This window comes from Elephantulus edwardii, unplaced genomic scaffold (assembly GCF_000299155.1).
Source record: "Elephantulus edwardii isolate Elephantulus edwardi_28Jun2011 unplaced genomic scaffold, EleEdw1.0 scaffold00161, whole genome shotgun sequence".
Lineage (NCBI taxonomy): Eukaryota > Metazoa > Chordata > Mammalia > Macroscelidea > Macroscelididae > Elephantulus > Elephantulus edwardii.
In genome coordinates, this window is record NW_006399911.1 from 7,350,915 (window position 1) to 7,356,327 (window position 5,413).

A 5,413-nucleotide genomic window follows, 5' to 3' on the forward strand; every position below is an offset into this window, starting at 1 on the left:
ATGTATACTGCATTGAAACAGATGAGGACGAGAACTGTTTAAAAGAGATATGTGATTGGGTATTTTTGTCATGACAGGAGTCCAGAATGAAGGCTGCACAGTGAGGTGGACTTCGGGAGAGGGATTGCATAACAATGAAAGAGTTTTACTTTTCAAGGAGAAGAGTAAATTGGGGGTAGAGGGCAGGGAGAAAAGTGCAAAACATTCAGTAAAATAACACACACACACACTAAACCACAACACTTAAGTGAAAGGGCCGCAGTTTAACCCCACCAGCCACTCTGTGAGAGAATGCTGCGGCAGTCTGCTTCCATAATGATAGCAGCCTTGAAAACGCCATGGGGAAGTTCTACTGTGTCCTATAGGGACAGTGTTGTTGTTGTGGGCCTTTGAATTGGAACCAGTTTGAGTAATGAGTCAGTAATGAGTTTGATTTAGTATGTATAAAATTACTAAATAAGCAGAAAAAGCACAATCAGAACAATAAAGGAAATCTCCAGGTAATGAGAAAAATTTGGCTACTAACTAAAAGGTTGACAGTTTATATCTACTCAGAAACATCTCAGAAAAAAAGACCTGGAGGTTTACTTATGAAAACTAATCCACTGAAAACTCTATGCAGCACAATTCTCCTCTAGCACATATGGGATGTCCATGAGTCAGAATCAACCTGACAGCAACTGGTTTAGTAAATATAGAAAGCAGCTACCATCTCCAAGAAGGCTATTGGAAGGAGAAGGAGAGATTGAAATTTCTAAGAGGCTAATTTTTTGGTACTACTGAGTTCAGCAGAGGGAGCTAGTGGCTGGGATCTAGATCTCTGTGAAGCCAGTTTCTTAGTATCTATGTCTCTGAGAAAAGCACCATAAGGCTGATTTTGCCATCAGTAGAAAACAGTATTCAGCTGCTTCTACAGGAAGGCAGTGCAGTTGCTGAGGTACTAGGGTGCTGGGGTGAAGAATTGTTGCAGGAGGAGTAAGGAGCCAACCGGAAGGGGATGACCTTTCTTCCCCCTCTAGTTACTAAATTTATAGAGTTTAATATTGAGCCAGCCAGTAAAACAGAATAAAATGTGCTTAGTCACAACTCTTGCACCACAAAACAAAGAACAGAATTGGATGTGTTGTTCAGAGTAACAGTTTAATAACTGACACACAAGAGCACAGAGCAAGGAGAGATGGAGAAGTATCTGTCCTGTTCATCTAGTGCTGCTATCATAGAAATACCACAAGTGGGTGGCTTTAATAAACAGAAATGTATTTAAAAGTCAGTTGTTATTATATTGTGGAGGAACATTCTTCTAAGTGGTATAGCATTCTTCTGTCCATTTGCTGTACTGAGTTTGCTGTAATGCTGAACCTTGTGTGAAAAGCCATAATGGTTACCCGTGATGGACAGTGTTTGGTGAAGCTCCCAGTTTAAGAAGGTTTGGAAGCAGGAGTGGCATCCATTTCCTAAACCACATGCCTTTGGAAACTCTATGAACTTTGAGAAACAATGATATTACAGAAAAACTTCAGGCCTTTTGTTCATGGGGTCGCTATGAGTCATGCTAGACTCAATGGCAATCAACAACAACATAAGCTATATTATGCTTTCTAGTAATGAATCCTATGTTAATAATTTAAATTTATATTCTTAATTAGGATATGAATATTTGGAATTTACAGAACAGGTTCAAGAACTGATAGGAGAACATATAAAGGCCTTCATTAAGACACTTAGATGATTGAAATGACAGGAAGAGATATAACCCTAAAGTTTCCAAACCAATGAATTGAGAAACAGTACTGGACAAGAGATTTAATACAAATGTTAAATATGGGCCACTAGCAAGTCTACTGATTACTGTCCCTCAGTCTTTTTTTAAATTTTTTTTTTTAGTATTTTTTGAACCTGTTTGTTCTCCTAGTAGTCCATAGTATATTCAACACTTTTCTCCAGCACCACATCTCAAAGGCATCAATTCTCTTTCTATCATCCCTAGTCACTGTCCAGCTCTCTGATGCATAGCATGCAACTGCAAAGACTATGGCCTGGATCAGGCACACTTTAGTCTAGGCACACTTTTGCTCTTCAGTACTCTGGAGAGGTCCCTGACAGCTGACTTTCCCAATACAATTCATCTCTTGATTTCCTGGCTGCTAGTACCAAGAACGTTGATTGTGGAGCCAACTAAACTAAAACTGTTAACAATCTCAATCTCTTCACCATCCATACTGATGCTGTCAGTTAACCGAGGGGTGAGACTCTTTGTTTTCTTGATGTTGAGCTTCAATCCATATAGGAGGCTGCAGTCCTTGACCTTCTACAGCAAACACTGCAGGTGCTCCTCAGTTTCAGCAAGCAGGGTTGTGTCATCTGCATAATGCAAGTTGTTGACGAATTTTCCTCCAATCATGATGCCACATTTCTCCTCGTACAGCCCAGTGTCCCAGATGATCAGTTTTGCATACAGATTGATAAGGTATGGAGACAGAAGACATCTCTGGTAGACAACCTTGCCAATTTTGAACCATGCAATGCCTCCTTGCTCTGTTCTGATGACTGCCTCTTGGTCCAAATATAGGTTTTGCATAAGCACAATCAAATGTTCTGGGATTCCCATTCTTCTCAGAGTCAGCCACAGTTTGTTGAATAGTCAATGAAACACAGATTGACATTCCTCTGGTGCTCTCTGCTTTCTGCCAAGATCCATCTAATAATAGCTATAATATCCCTATTACCACGGCATCTTCTAAACTCAGACTGCACATCTGGCAGTTCTCTGTTGATGTGTTGCTCCCGTCATTTTTAGATTATTTTCAGCAGAAACTTGCTTGCGTGTGATATTAACGATATTGTTTTGATAATTTCCACACTCTGTCAGAATTTTCACCCTTCTTTGGAATGGGAGCAAATATCAATCTCTTCCAGTCAGTTGGACAGCTGGCTGTCCTCCAGATTTCTTGGCATAACTTAGTGAGCACATCCAGGATAGTGTCTGTTTGTTGAAATATGTCAATTGGTATGCCATCAAATCCTAGAGCCTTGTTTTTTGCCAATTTTTTCAGAGCAGCTTGAACCTCCTCCAAGGTCCCATAGTGGATCCAAATCACCTTAGAAGTGGTCCTTTAAGTTAACTGTCAACTCCCTACAGATCTTGCCAGCAGAGCTCCCCTATTAAAAATATAGGAAGGAGAAAGAAAGCTGGGAACATAAATAGTAACTGAAAAAAATTGGCATGTATATTTGAAAATAAGGAGAACATTTAAATGGATAGAATGTCAACTGGGGAGCGCTGGTGACCTAGTGGTAAGGAGCTGTGCTGCCAACCTGAAGGCATACAGTTCGAATCCACTAGCTGCTACACAGGAGAAAGATGAGCTATCTCCTGCTGTGAAATTTACAGCCTTTGAAAACCAGCTAGATGGTCAGCTATGAGTCCATTCTTGCTCTATGGTACACAACAACATCAGTACAGATACTCAGATGTCTGAATGAAGATGTCTGTGATACTGCAAACATCTCTGCAAGTTCCAAGAAGTCACATCCTAATTAAGAAGGTAAGCGTAGAGCAAATCCTTAATAGAGGATTATTTGCAAGAAAGACAAAATGACATTTGTACTGCCAATTACCTCCTTTCATAGACACGAGAAAACAGTTTGTCAACTCAGGATTTCCACTGTTATTTCCCAAGATAGCAGTGAAACAAGCAGATACATGTAGAAGAGTTTCTATAACATATCTACTGCTGGTGACTCAGTTCTAACTCATCAGGACTCCAAGGCAGAGCAGAACTGCTTCATCGGATTTCAAGGCTGTCAATCTTTGGGGAAGCAGATTGTCAGTTCTTTCTCCCAAGGAGTAGTCGGTGGAGCCAAACTGCCAGTCTTCTGGTTCACATTCAACCACTTCAGCCACTGTGCCACCAGGGATCCTGGATGTATAGTACCATTAACAATTATTACAGAAAAAAAATATTAGAATCTTAAACTTACCTTATCTCCACTTCTCATTCAACAAGCAGGAGGCCAAAAGCCATCCATTGTTTTTCCACTTCTGATGTATATGGAACGAAAATTATCCTCTGTATTCCATTCGCTCTGGTATGTCCTAAAACCCAGTCTTCTTTTTTCCTCTTCCTACTACTCCTATTACTACTTCCTACTAAACTAAGGGAAAGAAAGATCTTCAATCTGATGGACTGTTAGTGTGACTGCAGCAATGGGCTCAATGATTCAAAAAAATTATGAGGATGGCACAGGACAGAATAAGGTTCAGATATGTTGTTCATAGGGTAGTTATGAGTCATTCTCAACTCAACAGTACCTAACAAGAACTATCTCTTTTCCCTCCCCTGCTGATCCTGTCCTTAGGAGCCCCACTGCATGTTACAAACCTGCTTTAAGAACTAAAACAATTGGTTCCTGTTTCTCGACAATATTTTGGAGCCAGAATATACCCACCGAAACAAGGAACCCCAAGCAAGTTCTGCTGCCAGAGAGAACTTGTAGAGAGTAAGACCACATTCTGCCACCCTGGTCTGCTTAAATTCACATCTCAGCATTGCTACTAGCTTCTCAATGGCCTTGGTCATGTCAATCTTCCTTTCTCTCCATCACTGGTGCTTCCTACTCATCACCAGTGCTCTCCTAATATATTCAAACCAACCCTGAACCTATGCAAATAGTCAACAAAAGCAGACCATGTCCAGAAAACTCAGGCAACAGCTGACTGCTGTGTGCCAGCATGATGCTACTATATTACACCTATAATTTCAGGTCATTGCTCCCTTCAACAACTATCTGGAGGCTTCTACTGGGCACCAGGCCCTGGACTACATACATATTGATGTGGGATTCTTTGTTTTCTTGATGTTGAGCTTCAATCCATGTTGAAGTTTGCAGTCCGTGACCTTGTGCAGCAATGAATCTGCTTTTGAACTCTGGTAGTGATTGCTCGGATCACAAGTCCTCTCATTTCCTACGCTTCCTTTTCCTTTACTGTATGCTGTTGTTAGGTATCATGAGTCAACTACATCTCACAGTGACCCTGTGATCAATGCATCTGAACCTTGCCCTATCCTGTGCCATCCTCATCATGTATGATTTACTTGAGTCCACTGTTATGGTCATTGTGCCAGTCCTGCTCCTTGAGGGTCTTACTCTCTTTCTCTGACACTCTACCTTTCCCAGCATAATGTCTCTTCTCTTTTTAAAAACTGGCGCCTTCTAACAACAGGCCCAAAGTACATGCCGAATAAAATCCTTTTTCTTCACCACTGTAACTATTGTGGCATTCTTTCCTTTAAAACAATTCACAGGTAGCTGCACTACTAACCCAAAGGCCTCATCTCTCTGGAGGTTCGCGCGCACTAGTGGCTGAGAGGGAAGAAAATAAATAATTTCCTCCTGTGTAATTTACACCCTC

The 5,413-nt window shown here is 41.0% G+C and overlaps 1 pseudogene; it reads right to left on the minus strand.

Moving 5' to 3' along the window:
* Positions 1–4,580, minus strand: part of LOC102853644 — a 14,998-nt pseudogene extending 10,418 nt beyond the window's left edge.
* Positions 4,581–5,413: the final 833 nt, after the last annotated feature.